We start from the raw sequence: 19,771 nt of genomic DNA, 5'->3' as shown, positions 1-19,771 counted from the left end.
TCATATCCCTACTTTTTTTTTCTTAAGAACAAATAGTATTGTATACAAATTTTATGTCTTGTCAATTTCCAGGAGATATTAAAATTAAATTTTACTTACATCGTAGAAAAACCCTCTATTCTAAACTAAACAAAATTGTTTACCATCGTTTCTTTCTAGGAAACCATTAAGAACATGGTCTATTGTTCACTCCAACGCGGCACATTAACTTTCTAAAACGACCGTATTTTAGTTCATTGTTTTGAAATGTATAAATCCGTTCGTTGAAACTTTACCACTAGACTTTCACTCTTTCACGAAACACTGCTTACGGCTAAATTATTTTATTTACAAATTTTGGTCATATACTTCTTTCTTCTTTAAGTACCGTGCCTAAATTTTTAGGCGTGGGTAGCTTCCATAACAATTTGCCGATATCGTTCTCGATCTTGTGCGGCATGTAACAATTGATCTGCTGATAAGCCATTGACGAAGGTTTCGGAGCCATGAATATTTCTTTCGACCAATTCCTCTTTTTCCGTCGATCTTTCCATTGAGTATTAACTGCAGCATCCTGTATCTGCTACCTCTCATTATATGCCCCAGATATTCAAGTTTTCTCTTTTTTATCATCTTCATTAAGTCACCTTCGCCTTGACCTACTCTGTTTAAGACTTCTCTGTTAGAAATGCGTTGAACCCAAGATATTCTGAGCATTCTACGATACGCCACATCTCAAAGGCTTCTAATTTGTTCATCATGTTAACCTTCATGATCCAGGTTTCACATCCATATAGTAATACAGGATACACATAACATTTTAGGAACTTGATTCTTAGTTGTAAATTCAGCTGAGAGTTGCTCAGAATAGATCTAAGTTTCATAAATGCTCCTCTTGCAATTTCTATACGAGTTTTGATTTCTTCATCCGGATTTAGTGTCTCGTTTATCCAACATCCTAGGTATTTAAAATGGTTAACTTTTGTTATTGATTCATCACTGACAATTAGTTGCATAGGTCATATACAGGGCGATGAAAATTTACGATCTCGTGGTCTTTGACATAAAATTATGAAATAACTACTAATAATAAGTTTCATAAGTTATTAATTATTGCTAGTTATCCTTACATAGGCATCTTCTCTTTCTTCTTCTTCAGCAACATTTCGGGACTTACTTGCGAATATGCATCGACAGGTTTCACTTACGTAAAAGGGCGCGTCCACAGTGCACGCTGGTTTCCGGGTCAGAACGCCGTGTCGAAGTATCTAAATCCTTCGTATTTAAATGGGCCTGTCCAAAGTACACCAGCGTGCTGACAACTAAATACAAATGATTAATTCGCACACCGTATCTAAATCCTTCGTGTTTAAATGGGCCTGTCCAAAGTACACCAGCGTGCTGACAACTAAATACGAATGATAATTCGCACACCGACTCGGCGCTGGCTGTCTGACTCAGAAACCAGCGTGCACTATGAAAGCGCCCAAAAACTGGTTTCCATGTCATAAAAGCCTAAGGGCGCGTCCATAGTGCACGCTGGTTTCCGAGTAAGACAGCCAGCGCCAAGTCGGTGTGCGAATTATCATTCGTATTTAGTTGTCAGCACGCTGCCTGGTGCACTTTGGACAAGCCCATTTAGATACGAAGGATTTAGCTACACCGATTCGGAATCGGCTTTTTGACTCCGAAACCAGCGTGCACTATGGACTCGCCCTTACGTGATATTTATATCCCGGATACTATCTCTTCATCAGAGTCACAATTTAACTTTAACAAATTACCTAGCTATTTAAAATGGTTTACACGTTTTATCTCGTCTCCATTAAGTAAAAGCAAACCTTGATTTGTATTGATCTTTCCAACTGTCATCCACTTTGTCTTTGAAATGATAATTTTAAGGCTTCTCCGATAATTTGTCTCACTAACTAGATTTATTAATGTCTGGAGATCTTCTGGAGATAAATTTTCTGCAAGAACGGCTATATCGTCATCGTATCTGATATTGTTGATTACTTCTCCGCCTAGTCTTACTTTCTATGATCTGTCATCCAAAGCCTGCCTAAATATTTCTTCAGACTATTGGTTAAAAAAACTAAGCGACAGAATACAACCCTGTCTTACTCTACGTTTAATGGATAGTTTTCCAGTATGGCTATCTCCAGTTTGGATAGAGGATAGCAGCATCGCAGGATTATATCGTAGTGGTCAGTTCCTACTGCTTGCAGGCAATTGCAAAGTGTATAGTGTTGTACTTGGTCGAATGCCTTCTCGAAGTTGATGAAACACACATAAATGTTCTTTTGGAACACAAGTTTTTTGTACCTACATCTCAAGGTAGAAGGGATAAAGAGTATATATAGTTTTTTTTTTGTAAGAAAAAATTGTTTATTACCCATTTTACTTTCGCAGAAGGAATACTAGGTCTTGTATAATTCGTAAAAGTATCTTAAGTGCGTGGCTCATCAAACTGATTAGTAGAGAGCGGAATATATGCAAAGTGCATATATTGCATATCTTCAGACAACAAACACAACATTGCATATTTAAGCTAAACACGATTTATTTTGCATATTTTAAAAATAAATTATATAAAAGTTTAAAATTTTCCTCCCTTAGTTGGAATTTTATAACTTCGATATGAACGAGCTCGTTATTTATCTATCTATCGCTCATTATTATCTATCTGGACTTTCCCATTACTACCTGAATTTAACAATTATGTAAATTATGAAAAATATTATTTTATTAGCGTAGCAAGTCGTTGGTACCTACCTGCTTTTAAGGGTCTAATAGTTATTTTGTAAGTTTCCGGCCATTGTTTAAAGTAAACCTTGTATCGTATTTAGTGTTTTTGAAGTGATTGGTATATATTAAATTTAAATATGTCTACCATTCAAAAAAGTGCTTGGATACAGTGTTTTCCCGAGTTAAAGCTAAATGGAGACAAAGTATTTTGCAAGGCCTGTTCCAAAATCGTAAGTTACATTCATTTTCACATTTCATTTTTTAAATGAGGAACTGACAAACAAAAGCATCATGTCCCACAAAAGAAATTTTTCTGGAAAGAGTGTTTTTATTCGACAAATTCGCTTTTACTTCTATAAAGACATACATAGAGAGAAGCATCAAAATACAAAAATCCATCAAATTGTAGACAATTCCGCTTTTGTTCTTCAGCTTAAGTAACGTACTTTGTTCTTTAAGTAACGTACAAATTGCCAAAGAACTTATGTTCATAAAAGTTAATTTTAGTTTTTTACCAGATCTAATAAAGTCATTAGAACAAAGGAATTTACAATTAAGTGATTCGGTTAATCTTGTTAACGCTTTTTCTGCTCATTGTCAAAAAATTCCCGGAAATACAGGGATTACAATTAGAAATAAATTTAAAAAATTTTAGAAAAAAATGAGGGCTTCGATTGTTTGAGGAAAGTTGTACGTATTTTTGAAGGCAACTTTTCTGAAGATCTTACGACTTAATATATTGTTTTATTTTTGAGTATTTTTAATATGCATTTGCATATTTAGACAAATTTAGAAAAAATACCTGCATATTTGTAGTAAAAGTAATGCATATATATGCGCATATTTTGGTAATGTTGTGTTGCATATATTCCGCTCTCTACTGATTAGTCTAAAATGGCTGCATTTGTTGGCCCTTCTTTCTTTGGCAATGTTATAAACATAGTGCAGTCACTGAAGGTGGATATGAGCTATTACCTCCAATATCGTTGAACCTCCATCGATTTGCATGAAAATTGGTGAGTGGTTAGAGGATATCTCAAGGAACAAAGGTGATATGATATCAACTAGCGCTTTTACCCTGGGGGTGGATACCACCCCTTCTTGGGGTGAAAATTATTTTATTAAAAATAATCCCACAATTTGATAAAGGGACAAATGCTAAGCAAAATTTGTTATATAAAGTTATTAAAATAAATTAAAACTTTTTGAGTTATTAAAGATCAAAAATTTTAAGTTTTTGTGAGAAAAATTCATGTTTTATGCCGATTTTTTATAAATAAATCAAAAACTATAAATGTTTGCAAAAAAGTTATTATTACCAAAATTGAAACTGTTAAAAAATGAAATATTACTAGAAATACCTTTTCATGTTAACTGAAAGTGAGTTATGGGTGATTGAATGTAAATTTTTTTCGGCGTGTACCCAAATCTAAGTATTCAAGCTTAAATAACGGGAAAATGATGCATTTTATAACATAAACTTATTAAACATTTGTAAAGGTACTTAGAAATATATATCAAATGAGCCCCTAAATAAGTCGATAGCATTCAAATGTATACTCCAAAAATTGTTCAAAATTTAACTTTTAAATTTTTTTTTAAAAAATGTTAACGTTTTTTTTCTTAAATAACTCCGTTAATTTTTAAGATATCAGATTTGCCTAACAACCATTTGAAAGTTAGTTCTAAGTGCTATTAAACCACGTTGAATTTACTTTTTTTACCCCTTACTTTTTAAAAAAATAAAATGTTAAATGGCCCCTACTTCATGGTTCTCGCAGCAAAATTTAAGTTTAAACGTTTCTATTTCGGTTATTTTTTACCCTACAGAAATAGTAAAACAGTTAAAATATTTGATAGAAATAAAACTAAAATTGGGCTATATGTAATTTTTTACGTATATTGAGTATTTTCGGAGTTATTATCAAAAGAAAATGAAAATTACGATAATTTTAAAAATTCTGAATTTTTTAAATCACCTTTTTTTTCAAAATATGTATTTTAAACCGGTCAAAATTGTTGAAATCGTTTCTTATGGTAATATAAAGAAATGCTTGTAAGGATAACTATAAATTTTAATTTTTTTGAAAATGGCGTATGTTTTATTTTTCACTTTTTCCTAAAAAATTCGAAAGGTTTCTCTTATTTTAATCATAACTTGCTTAATTTTGATTTTCTGGAGCCCATTTCATAGGTGTTTCGAAGTACTTTGACAAGTGCTTAGAAGGTATATTTTATAAAATCATCGTTTTCCCGATATTTAAATTTGAATACTTAGATTTGAGTACTCGTCGAAAAAAATATACATTCAATTACCCATAACTTACTTTACGTTAACATTAGTTTAGTTCTTTTAGTGAGGAGTGTATTCAATTTTTTATTATCTTCAATTTTGGTAATAATAACATTTTTGTAAAGGCTTATAGTTTTTAAGTTATACGTGAAAAACAGCTTTATAACACCCTTTTTTTACGAAAAAATAACATTTTTGATCTTTAATAACTTAAAAAGTATTGTGACTCCAACCAATCATTTGGAATTTTTCTTTCGTTGTAAATTTTGTTAAAGAAAGTGCTTAAGTAGGTAATATTTTTTTTCGTCCAAATGTTTAAGGAGCTCAGCAGAGATTTTGGTTTGATCCAGGTGCTTTATTATTTTTGACTTGCTGTATTGCTTGTCTGACTTCTGATTTCAGTATACTGGGACCTCTGCCTAACTGGTTTTCACAGGTAGTATAGATATGTGTAGCATTTTATTGAGAAACATCATCAAAAAGGTCACTGATGTGTCTCTCCCATTCTTTGCACTGTTGTTCATGATCACAAATTTCGAAGCTATAAGTTTATGATTTCATGGTATTTGTTAATACTTCTATTTTTATGTTTTTGTCGACCTTCATCAGGTCTAGGATTTCCTATATCATCCACTCATTATCAATATTATTTGGCATTCAGCTGTATTAAAAGTGATATTCTGTAATTTGCATTTGTTAATGTTATTTCTGGACTTTCAAGAGTATGTTCAGTTTCCTTTGTATAGTTTATTTGCCCGAGATGTGGTCTGCATGGACTGTGGAATTTTCTTTTGAAGATAATTAAACTTTAATAGTCCTTTAAAATCTATTTTACTCAACTCCTATGAGTAAGATGGCCTTCACTAAACAGTGGCCAATATTTTACTTGAAAATATCATAAATTACGCAGTTTCGCAGATTTTGGTAATGCAATGCACTGACACTGTTAGCGACAGACTTGATACAGCAGCTATCATTCACTGAAACGGGAATGGTTCCACCATACAATAAATGTAGGAAGGGATTTCATTATTCGATGCGATTGGCTCTTTATCGTCACTAGAAGCTGCCGACGTGATCCTGATTTTAAACTCTCGATCAGATTTCCTTAAATTTATATGCTTGATTTTACTGGTGATTGGTGCTGATGTTTTTTTGAGCAACCATAACACTTAGTTGAGCTAGATTTGGAGATGCATTCGGCATTCAAAATTTACCCTTATTGCGATTAACTAATCGTTTTATTTGTGTACATTTGGGTAGTAGGGAAATATCTGACATAGTTAGACTTGATTGAGTTTGATTATTGGATTGTGAGTTCATAGAATCTGGCGGCCCTGTCTGTGTTTGATCATTTGAGTGTGTAATCGTAGGCACTAAAGGACCTGCCTGAAGTCTTGAAGCTTCAACGCTCTTGAGAGTTTACGTGCACTGAAGACTCTGCCTCAGTTTGGGAGCTTGTAGAGTTAGAAGGACCTGCTTCAGTTTGGTTGTGACGCTGGGAAATCTTGAAATCTAAAGACTGAACCTTACGATGGCTGTTCAAATGAACTTTTTGGTATCTGGCATTCTCTGGTACGATATGAACCGAAAAATCAGGGAAAAAGTACTTTAGTTCGTATTTATTACTCTGTATATGTAATTTTGAAACTAGGTGTATAGGTTTTTTTTCGAATATGTGTAGAATTTCTGTTTTTCTATTTTGTGCGTATTTAGAGGGATAAATATAATAGGTCTGGATCCCGCGTATGAAAAAAAGTTGATTAATAGCAAGCTGAAAATTTGTTAATAGCTTAAGGGTGTCTAGTCGGACAAACTTTGATATATATGAACACTGGAACAGGGAAAATTTTAATTGTGGAACAGGTTAAAAATTTGGAACGGTCAGACCACGAAAACGGCACATGTATTTTGTCCGACAGAACAGACTTAAACTCTCCGAACAGAGATTAAACTCTCATGCAAAAGTCAGAGTGCTATTTATCACCAAATGGGCGTTTTAATGAGTGGAACATGTGGAATATGTCAAATGACAGGAATTATGACAGGTGATAAATAGCAGTCTGATTTTTGCATGAGAGTTTAATCTCTGTTCGGAGAGTTTAATCTCTGTTCGGAGAGTTTAATCTCTGTTCGGAGAGTTTAATCTCTGTTCGGAGAGTTTAAGTCTATTCTGTCGGACAAAATAAATGTGCCGTTTTTGTGGTCTGACCGTTCCAAATTTTTAACCTGTTCCACAATTAAAACTGCCGCTGTTCCAGTATTCCCATATATCAAAGTTTATCCGACTAGACACCCTTAAGCTATTAACAAATTTTCAGCTTGCTATTAATCAACTTTTTTTCATACGCGGGATCCAGACCTTAGATAAGCTTTAGATAATATCTGTGGCTTGGTTCTAAAAGGGCCAATGTCAAAATCTTTACATTTGAGAAAACTGCAGTTGAAGTTTTTGCCAAAAATACTGTTATTTATAGTTTCAATGTAATGCAGGCTGTAGCTGCCAAATTTTGCCCAGAGGATAATATGTTTGAACAGAATAAGTCTGTGTTTTTATTTTTTTCTAACTTTAAAGATTTCGAAAAAAAAGAGGACATTGGCCCTTATTACCTAAATTTTTTTATTTGTATTTATTTTCTTTGGAGACATGGGCCATTATAACTAGAACAATAATAAACAAAGTGGCTTTATACTAATAGTTTATTATACGAAAATGACAGAAATTAAAATTCAGAATAGTATGAAAAAAATTGTAGTAAAAGACACATAAAAATAAAATTATTATTATTATACTAATAGGAGAAACTGTTTCAGGAATCTTTCTTCATTCTGAGAAATCACTTTCTACCTCCGGAACTTCACCTGGATAGTATTCGACCACATTATCATTTGCAGTTATTTGTTCCAGGAAATGGCTGTAGTATGTGCGATTTGTTTGGCTAATGTAAGGTAAAAGTGCCTGTAAATATGTTAGGTTTTCCTTACTCAGCGGAACTAGTTCGTTTTTAAGTGGTAGAAGCCAGGGCATCTTGTTATACTGTCGTGTTTTCGTCTGACTTCGAGATATATCAAACGTTTTAAACTCACCTTCAAATGAATGTTTGTATAAAATATTTTGGATCCCAGGTGAATACTGCATCCATTTAATTTGCAACCAATGAACTGGTTCGTTTAAAGTGTTCTTTTTACGATGCACCTAATGAGTATTTAAACATGCTTTAAATTTTAAAAAGTTTTTTTGTTCCAATTCTATGACTTTTATAGACGGTTTTCTAGGCACCAAACTTATCAAGTTTGCCCAATCTCGAGGCAATTCAATATCAGCCGTAGTACGTTTTTTTGTCTTTTCTATGGCTGCATGAATACTGTCTGCCTCCATATGCGTATGACCGGCTTCAAGAAATTTGTGGTTTATTGTCAATTTTTTACCTTTGGAGTTAAGTTCTAAAACAGTTTGCAGCAACATGGTAGAAAAAAATATATTGCGGTTTTGTCCTCCACAAGAATCACTGTACATGGTCACTGTATGTATGTTATTATTTTTTTCTATAAGGTTGTGTAGGTAATGGTAAACACAAGAACCAATTTCCTGCCCGCCTCGTCCAGCCACTGTCTCATTCCATAGATAGCACAGAGAAGATGATTTTTTTCCTATGATCTGGTAAATGGTAAAGTTAAACGTCCACAGTTGACGTTTATAAAAACTCAATCCACTTCTTAGGTAGGGAGTAGGCAAGCATCTTTGCACGTCGAAGGAAATGGTAACATAACCTGGATTATTCTGGCATTCTTCTTTATCTCTTCGTTTCGACTCGTATGCAGACTCGGCTAAATGTAACTGTACCGATTTTTCTTCTTCAATTGATGCTCGTTCTGTTTCGCTTTCACAGCATTTCAACTGCATTTCAAACTTGTCGTATTTTGCACAGGTATCATTTTTGGGCTTATCGAATGATAGGTTAAATTCCTCCACAAATATTTTTCTGTAGAGCGACGCACTTTGTGGTTGAATGTTTCTGTCTTTGCAATAATTATGCACATAAAGGCGGTTCACAAGAAGTGTAGATAAATATGTGTCAATTAAAGCTAAAAGTGCCAATGTATACATTGTCCCACTGAGTATTCCCCTAAATATCAATGTCAGTAATTGATATAAGGGCCAATGTATACATTGGCTCACTGGATATTCCACTAAATACAAATGTGACTAATCAATAAAAGGGCCAATGTCAACGTTGGCCCTTTTAACCGAAACTGATGTGAATTATTTCATTGTGACATTGGCCACCATTCCACTAATATTAGGGCTTTCTGATTGGATTTTGATATTGGCCGTTTTAGCATAAGAAAGTATGTATCGAACAATGTTTAATGCACTGGTTAACTCAAAACAACAAAAAATTGACATTGGCCCTTTTAGAATCAAGCCACAGATATAAATACAGCTGGCTTAGTATTTTAGTATAATAAATACAATAGTGTCTTTCTCAGTGCTCACGAATTACTCTGTATAGTTACCCACGATTAATGAGAGCATCTTTTATTTTTCTTCAGCACGGTCTGCCGTTCACAAAAGCACAATTCAGCATCATAAAGTGTAAGTACTAAAATATATTTGCTTACTTGAGGAAACGTAGAGCCGAGTTAACACGTAACAGAAATAATAAGGAATCTAATAAACGACAATGTCGTTGTTTAAAAGCATCTGAGACTAAGAGTAATGGAAACAAATGAGGACCGTTTCCTCTAGAACGAATGAGAGAGAACGACTGATACAAGGGTCATGGCTCGAGAAGATATTAGACTGCGAGAAGGTTTATTCGACAAATAAAATTATTGTCAGAGTGCGAAGGGATGGCATTTTTGAATGAGATTAAAAGTTTAAATATTCATCAAATTTGGGGACATTGTTTACGAATTTTTGGAGGCAAACACAACATGAAACTGGGGGTTTCGCAACATGAAAGTTTAACAAAAATAAATTAATTTATAAATTAATTTTAATAGTATTTTGTATTTTGATACCTTTTCAAACGTTTTTTTGCGAATACCTTAAAAACTATGCATCTAACTAAAAAAACTATATAAAACATTTTTGTAGCTTATAAAATAACAAAGAGATTCTTTCCTTTATGAATAACTTCCTAGTTATAACACAAAAAGAGATATGGTAAGTGAAAAAAACTTGTTTTCTTGGTGCATGCTTAAATCAGTGTATTTAACTTGAAATAACAGAGAAACGGTCGATTTTAGATGTATAATGCTACCAATAACTTTTGTTGTTCTTGAAAAGACCTATAAATTAAGCAATATTAAATGTCGATTACATTCAAACTATGCGAGTTAAACTGTAAAAAATTTGATGACTAACGTATTTTAAGAAAAAAATGAGAAGTATATTTAACCCCTCATCCACAAGAATTTAAATGCATCGTTTTCCTTCTACAATACATTTTACTATAGTGTTCTTTTTATGTTCGAAAAGTTGGGCGGGTTTAAAATGAATGGTTTTTGAAAAAAATAAGATCAAATTATTGAGCGCATTTTTAAATTTTCTTAAAAATCTTCCTATTTCTCCATGCAACCCGAAAATGATAAGAGATGCCAAAAAAATATGCCATGCAAAAATGTAGGTTTCTTCTAGATAAACATTTGGATTTTATTTTTTATACCAGTATCTCTTATCATTTTCAAGTTACATGGAGAAAAAAGAAGATTTTCAAGAAAATTTAAATAGGCGCTCTATAATTTGATCTTATTTTTTTTTTCAAAAACCATTCATTTTAAACCCGCTTAACTTTTGAAGATAAAAATAACACTGTAGTAAAATGTACTGTAGAAGGAAAACGATGCATTTAAATTCTTGTGGATGAAGGGTTAAATATACTTTTCAATTTTTTTCTTAAAATTCGTTAGTCATCAATTTTTTTGCAGCATATCTCGCTTAGTTTGAATGTAATCGACATTTAATATTGCATATTTGAAAGGACTTTTCAAGCACAATAAAAGGTATTGGTAGCATTATACACCTAAAATCGACCGTTGCTCTGTTATTTCAAGTTGAATACACTGATTTGAGCATGCACAAAAAAAACAAACTCGTTTTACCTACCATATCTCTTTTTGTATTATAACTAGAAGATTGAAGAAGGAACAAATCTCTTTGATTTTTTATGAGATACAAAAATGTTTTATATAATTTTTTTAGTTAGATGCATTGTTTTTAAGGTATTCGTAAAAAACCGTTTGAAAAGGTGTTATGTTTCAATGAAAATGGTCAATTTTCAACCACGAATAACTCAAAACGTATTGAGTTTTCGAAAAAAAAATTATAGAACAGTTTTTGCTTAGAATTAGGTTCTCTAGCAACTTCCTTAGTTGTTTAACCAAAAAATTTTCCACCCCCGAGAAGAGGTCGGAACCGCCCCCAAGACAAAAGTACACATCGGCATAGGGTAGACGTTGAATAAGGAGATATTTTCAGTCTATTTTTAAAATTTCATTAAAATCCATGCAGTAGGATAGAATTCGGAGGTAATAACCCGTTCTTGCTCTCATTTACTGCCCTAAATGTATAGCATGATTGCTTCTACAAAATAAGACTGAACTGCAAGAAGGGCTTTGATCACATAAAAAGACAGGATATACATATACTAGAGCAGTCGATTTAAATATATCTGCCCGGCGGGCGACTTTTTCATGTTTGGAAAGAATTATAAGTCGTACAGGGCCAAATCTGGAGAATACGGTGGATGGAACAGCAGTTCGTAGCCCAGTTGGATGAATTTGGCCATGACGACGGCTAAGGTGTGATTCGGTGAACCGTTTGGCCTTTTTCCAAGAAGTTGATATACATTATACCTTGTAAATACCAGAAAATGGTGGCCATCACCTTTCCGGCCGATCTGACAGTCTTCGCTCTCTTCGGCCGAAAGAGTTGGTGCTGGATCTCCTGTATACTTGGCAGCTATTATGAAATATTTAGCTGATGAAGTTTTGAAATTGGCAGGAAATTATGCATAGTCAGTGTTTCCGATTGAAGGATACCCTTGATTCTACAGTCAATTTCCTTAAACTCAAAATTGGAATTTAAAATTCAAAACAAACTGGATTTTCTCTCCAATGGTTGAGTTTTGGCTACACCAGACACGCGATTTTGAATAAAAAAAGTTTCAGTTGACAGATTAAAATTTCATTCTTAAATTATTACTTTATCGATAATGAACAACGTTTGCTTTAAATGTTAATACTAAAAAAAACGTCCGCAGAGAGGTTTTTGGTCTCTTCGCCGTGTTAACAATACGTTCTTCTTAGGTCGGTCGGTTTGTTAAAGTCCGGCGGCCATTGTAATGGGATTAGGCGAGATAAATCCCTAGGGACGATTTAGTATCAACGCAATCCGGTTCTATTTCTTGCTAAGATATCCGATGTTCATATATTTCCATTTCCATAAACAGTCACATAGGAAATAAGCTTTACGGGCCTTTGTTTTATACTGGCTAGTGCGAACGACTGTAGTTTTATACAGAGTGGACCGAAGTCCGCAGTATACTCATATTCTGCAATATGTATTGTTATGATCTGCTTCTTATTAATTTTATATTAATTATTATTTATTTGATTAATTATTTAATTGTCGCAAATCATACATAAAAAATGAATAAAAAATCTCAGAATGCCTTTTTATAAAAAAAATGTCTAAATTATCTTACGTTATACTTATCTTCTCTCGTGGTTTCAGTATCTCTTAGTTGATCCTAATCGGGATAAAATAGGAAAAGAAATAAAGCAAAAATATAAAATAAACATACATAATTGTCTTTTATTTATCAAAATCAATACTCTAAAAATCTATCAAATCTAAAACCTGTGGACACAGATGTCCGAATGAAATTTTTACCACTTAAATTTATTCTAGTAAAAAAAAAACAATTTATCGGTTTGTTCCCGATGACTTTGGTACAACAAAATAAACAAAACCAAATTATATATTCGCAAGATTAGCTATACTTCCTATTTACTTTTTGAAATATTGGAATTTTAATTCCTATGCTTTTTACTCAAAATTTTAGTTTCCGAACATAAAATATCTTTCACATAAGTTGACTGACCTTTTGTTTCACTCACTCTGATGTCTTCTCGTGACCCAAAAACAGCTCTCCCTCGTTGACTATGTTAAAGGCTACTCATCAAAGCCCTCTCCGTTCTCCAGCTTCAAAACTATCAGCATACCAGCACCAATTCTCCAACAAGCCGGGCCTCTTTTGACCAGTACTCGATTCAAACAAAACTCCAAAAATTCTCTGCTCTCCTTCTCACAATAATACAGAATCAAAGAGGTATTTCGTCTTAATTTGATCTGTCTCTAGTTCCACTTTTCAGCACTATTCTCCACTATCAAACAACCACTGGTACTTGCTAACTATCTATCCACGAAAACGTCGAACTGCTCCTCAGTGATGCCAATAACATAATGCCTTCTTTTTCAAACTTACTCAACATTCAAACCACTTTTCCCCTTCCAAATTGCCAAGAATCAGAAACATTTCTCTTTTCCATTCGACAAACAAACAGTCATTCTTTCAAAATTATTGCGGCCATCGTAATTACTTTCGGGGAACTCTACAACATTTACTCGGGGAGAAACAAAGATATTAAAATTCCAAACTTTCTTTTAAACCATTTTTCTAGAAAATGATAACTACCTCTACCTGTGGATTCTATAGTTCCCGTAATAAACAATCTTTTTCCATTTTAAACCTAAATACATCGTTCTTTTCACTTTAATTATTCACAAAAGTCTTTAATGGTTCATCGGTAAGCTCATAAAAAAGAAATCCACTTACATCCAAACTAAATTCCAATAAATATTTACAGATCAATATACAGGGTGTATCAAATTTATGTGCCCGCGTTATTTAAAAAAAATTTAATTTAATTTTTATTTTGCCTTGATTGATAAAATTGAAAACACAATAGTATATTTCAAATTTGATGCTTGCAATATTGCCAGATTGACCATTTTTCTGATATAATTCACAGTTGTTAAATGACCAACTTGTTCAACGATACTTTCCCAAACCACTCTTCTATCCTCAAGGCCACGGTACAAAAAATTGTAAAGCGATTTGGGAAACTGGACGGGTAATAGACGGCATTTGAACAGGTGGACCCAAATTGTTATAAATCACAGTAAAACTTTTACAGAATCAACGATACTGATCTGGCTGTTATTAAGAGGTTAAGGTTGAAGACACCCTTCATAGGATAATACTACTGTTTTAGGTACGTTAAAAGAGAGTAAATTAGAATCGGAACAGGTTTTTATTGTGAGTAGATCAGAAGTTATAGTAGCATGAAGAGTTGCAATATTTGAATTGCTCCAAATAATACTTGTATCTTCAGCAAAAAGAAAAATTTTTCCATTAGTTTTTAAATTAGTTGTGTCTGTTATAAAGAAAAGGAAAAGTAGAGGGCCAAATACTGAACCTCGTAATATCCCACATGTAATGTTTTTGAGACTTGGGTCAGTATAATTTGCTCTAACCAATTGTATCGTAGTCTCCAAGTAAGATTGAAATCAATTCAAAGAAATAGCTCGAATTCCATAGAAATTTTGTTGGTTTATCAAAATGTCGTGATCTACACAATCAAAAGCTTTGGCATAGTCACAAAAAAGAGTGGATGTGTGAAGATTATTGTTCAGTGCTTGATAAACCTCATGTAGTATTTAGTGGCATTAGTGGTACATTTATTCTTTAAGAAGCTAAACTTGTTTTATGATAAAGTGTTGTTTTTAACGAAAAAGGACAAAAGTCGGGCTTTTATGAATCTCTCAATAATTTTGGAGAGTACTGGTAGTAAAATGCATTAGGTCTATAATTGCAAGCATTAGATTTTTCACCTTCCTTATTAGATGAATAATGATGACTATCTTCAAGTACTTTAGAAATTTAGCTTTCTCAAAAGACTTATTAATTAGTGAGATGAGGACTCTTAACACATTTTTTGGGAGATTTGAGAAAATTTTTATGGATAGTCCATCAGTACTACAGGAAGATTTGCTTTTGAACTTATTAGTCGTCTAACTTCAACACTCTGTAGATAAAAATCAGGGGAGCTTGATCCCATTATTTTTCCCTTTTTAAAATTTTCCGATTTTCTATTATAACAACTGTAATTTGAAATTATTTCCGTATTTTTGACGTGAGGTATTTTAAACGACTTTTACCCGTGTCATCTTGAGATGGGTTATGTGCTTTGTTATCAAAAATTTTAAATTGGAAATAACTTTAGTAATGATTCCCAAACAAAACTTTGTGTACAAATATTTTGTTGAGAAGGATTTTGGAAGTCAAAACGGTTATAATTAAAGGGATGATGAGGTTCGTCATTTAATAATTTGATTCGTCGCAAAATTTTATATAACAGGATTGTAAAATTTGTTATTTAACAAAGAAAGGACTAAGCCTTTTTGGGAAAAGTCATTGTATTTTTCAATATACACTCAGGTGCAAAGAAATCGATCCACTTAAAAATTTAGTCATTTTTTATGTCTCGAATTTCCTAAACCTGTTGTCCGATTTAAGTGATTTTTTTACCATGTTATAGCCTTATTTATTTACAATATCGCTGTAATAATATTGTTACTAGAAAGGTAGAAAGGTAAACTGTCATTGTATACCGAGTGTATGAATCAAACTGTGTTTTTTCTCATAGTTCACATCACCCTGTAGACTATTCTAGCATTTAAAAAATACTGAAATTAAACCCCAACTATAGCCTCAGGTTTTCTTAACATTATGTTTTTAGATTCATTCGCTTATGTTAGATAATAAAAAAGTTAGGTACTTTAACAGCTGGCCATGTTCGTCATCAGTACAGGGTGTTCCTAAATAACTGCGACAAACTTTAAGGGGTAATTCTGCATGCAAAAATAAGACCGTTTGCTTTATAAACATATGTCCGCAAATACTTCGTTTTCGAGATACGGGATGCTTAATTTTTTTTACAAACACGATTTATTTATTGCTTTAAAGCCAGTTGGGATATGGTAATAAAATTTGGTGGGTTTTAAGACGTAGTTATTGTACATTTTTTGACATACAATTAAGAATTTTATATTCACCATTGGCGTGCATGCGGGTAATATGATCGGTCATAATAAATTACATACGTTCTTCTTTTTGCGTCAATTAATTCCATTCAAAAATTATTTTTTTGGCCACCCTGTATAAATAATGATATTTATGTTTATATTACTGAATAAAGAAATGAACACCCTTTCAAATGAGCTACCATACGACCCCTATTCTCATTTAAAAAAATCATCGATTACGTCATCACGCGCAGATGGATGACGTCACTAGTATGAAATATATATCAAAAATTGTAATTTAAAAATAAAAAAATAAAGTGTGTGTACTTTGTACGCACGTAAGAACTTATCTTCTATTATATGATTTCAACGAAATAAAATGCTCTAAACAGTTTATTTCTATTGTATTAAACTAATTTTAATACTTTCCACTTTCTAAAAATCCAAAAATTAAAAAAAGAAGACAGCAATTGTCCGAATTTGAACCCGGGACCTCTCGATCTCTAGTCCAATGCTGTACCAATGACGCTACGAAGGCATTGTTTTTACGGTTTCTCAGACAGTATGGCAAATCACGGTAACAAATAGACGAAGTGAAGTATTAAATATAAAAATGTTTTAATAGTACGTATTATCTTACTCCCGAGGAAGACAAATCCAAAGACACAAAAATTATAATAAATATATTTACTAAAAACACTAATATACTTTTTCCACAATTTTTTGGACTGATACATAACTTAAGGATTTAGCAACGAATAACATACTGTCTCTGTGCGCATGCGCGCATAATAAAAAAATTCACTCTCTATCGCGCCTAAAGAAGTATAACTTCAAAAATCGACCAGTTTCGGCATTTCTTTAAAATCTAATAACTACTACCAAATATCGAGATGAACTATTTTCTTTGGCCCACCCTGTATATGACATTTCCTTTCTGGTAGTATGTAGCTTCACCAGGGAACTTTTAAGGCAAATGATCAATTCGCAAGTGTCATCGATGTTATCGGTCGTTCGAGGAGGATTCCGAAGAAATGCAATTTGAGAAGTGCAAACATATTTCACTAGGAACACGGATTGCCGTTCCATGCTGATCCGCTGATACCATCAGAACAAAAAAATTAGAATATCCCAGACATATTACCCGTGGAAAGAGATACAACTTGCTCCAATTAATTGTGCAGTGTAAGATTCCAGGAAAAAAGTATGGGGAGACGCAGAATATTGTGGCTGCGCAACCTGAGAAAATTGTACGGATGTACCTCAAATGAACTTTTCATAGGAGCCATTTCTAAAGGCCGAATAGCTATGATGATTGCCGACCTCCGCCGCGGAGATGACACTTGAAGAAGAAGATGTATGGATTATTATAAACAATACATTGGCTAAACCACTACACAAGTTAAAGATCGTATTACCTCTCATGATAGTGATTCTAAATTATATCCAGACAGGTGTTCTTTTGCTACACATGCACATGTTGTGAATGAAGGCCATAATATGGACTTTGAGGCTGTAAAAATTTTAGCAAATGAATAGAACTATTAGAAATGAACACCTCGCAATTTTTCAGAATAAATCGATTTGCTTGAAAATTTGAGAATAAGTATTGGATAGTTCAAGGATCAAAATCTATATGATGCCGAAAGGCGCTTTTATCATGGGGGTGGTTGCCACCCCATCTCGTGGGTGGAAATTTTTTATTATATTTTGGCCACAAAACTTGATAAAAACGTTAATTCTAAGCAAAAAATATTCTATACATTTATTTGATAAAATTAATAGTTTTTGATTTATTCTCTATCCAAAGTGTTATATAAAGTGTTTTATATCGAAAAAATCAATGTTTTACCAATTGTACTCATTTCCGATTCACTCAATTTTTGCCGTAGAAAAAATTTTTTCAAACCAAGTTCTTGGAAATTAAATAACCTACAATTTCATATTGAAACATTTTTTCGTATCTCTGATGCTAATCTTTCTATTCTGAAGAAAATGGCATTTCTTACCAAACGACAAAAATTCGTTATTCGCTTTTAACTTTAGTTTTTTAAACACTAATAATTAATATTCTAGTTTGTTTCTGATTAAGGTGAAAAAATAAATAATCATCGAAATATTAAACTTAACAGAAATAAATGTAGTTTAAATCTAAGCTACAGACCACAGACTATTAAGCTTCACCAGTGAACTTTGAAGGCAAATGTAACGAGGACCTGCCAATCCATCAAGATATAGATGCCGCCAACGATAACCGTCTACGCTCCAGACGACCACCAATAAAAACAGCAAAGGTTGCTGTGGAGGGTGAGTTTAATTTAACGACAACATGGACTCGAGAATGGATGGAACAACAAAATAGCAACTTAACCTGCATCACACAAAAACCACCAGGCTTTGACTTACCACGCAACACATGGTCTATGCTGAACCGAATCAGAACCCAACACGGCAGATGTGGTTACATGATGCACAAATGGGGTAAACGACCATCCCCACTCTGTGACTGTGGACAACCACAAACCATCTATCACATCACAGAACAGTGTCCCACAAGATTATATCATGGCAGGTCAGAGGATTTCCTGATGGCGACTCCAGAGTCGATAGACTATGTAAATAAGTTAGATGTGCGTTTGTGAACCTATTGTCTTATACAAAATATATGTAAATGTAAATGTGTCAGGTGCCATACGCTAAATAAAATAAATAAAATAAATAAATAAATCTGGTAGTATTTGAGCTTCACCATGGATCTTTTAAGGAAAATGATCAATTCGCAAGTGTCATCGATGGAAATTCGGGCGTTCGAGACGGATTCCGAAGAAATGAAATTTGAGAAGTGCAAACGTATTTCACGAGGAACACGGATTGCAGATCCATGCTGATCCACTGATACCATCAGAACAAAAAAATTAGAATATCTCAGACATATTACCCATGGAAAGAGATACAACTTGCTCCAATTAATTATGCAGTGTAAGATTCCAGGAAAAAAGTATAGGGAGACGCAGAATATTGTGGCTGCGCAACCTGAGAAAATGGTACGGATGTACCTCAAATGAACTTTTCATAGCAGCCGTTTCTAAAGCACGAATAGCTATGATGATTGCCGACCTCCGCCGCGGAGATGACACTTGAAGAAGAAGAAGATGTATGGATTATTATAAACAATACATTGGCTAAATCACTACACAAGTTAAAGATCGTATTACCTCTCATGATAGTGATTCTAAATCATATCCAGACAAGTGTTCTTTTGCTACACATGCACATGTTGTGAATGAAGGCCATAATATGGACTTTGAGGCTGTAAAAATTTTAGCAAATGAATAGAACTATCATAGTCCAGGAACCGAAGCTTTTCACCTCGCAATTTTTACAGAATAAATCGATTTGTTTGAAAATTTGAGAATAAGTATTGGATAGTCCAAGGATCAAAATCTATATGATGCCGAAAGGCGCTTTTATCATGGGGGTGTTTGCCACCCCATCTCGTGGGCGGAAATTTTTTATTATATTTTGGCCACAAAACTTGATAAAAACGTTAATTCTAAGCAAAAAATGTTCTATACATTTATTTGATAAAATTAATAGTTTTTGATTTATTCTCTCTCCAAAGTGTTTTATAAAGTGTTTTATATCGAAAAAAT

Source organism: Diabrotica virgifera, chromosome 9 (assembly GCF_917563875.1).
Source record: "Diabrotica virgifera virgifera chromosome 9, PGI_DIABVI_V3a".
NCBI lineage: Eukaryota > Metazoa > Arthropoda > Insecta > Coleoptera > Chrysomelidae > Diabrotica > Diabrotica virgifera.
Note: the sequence above shows the minus strand (reverse complement) of the source record.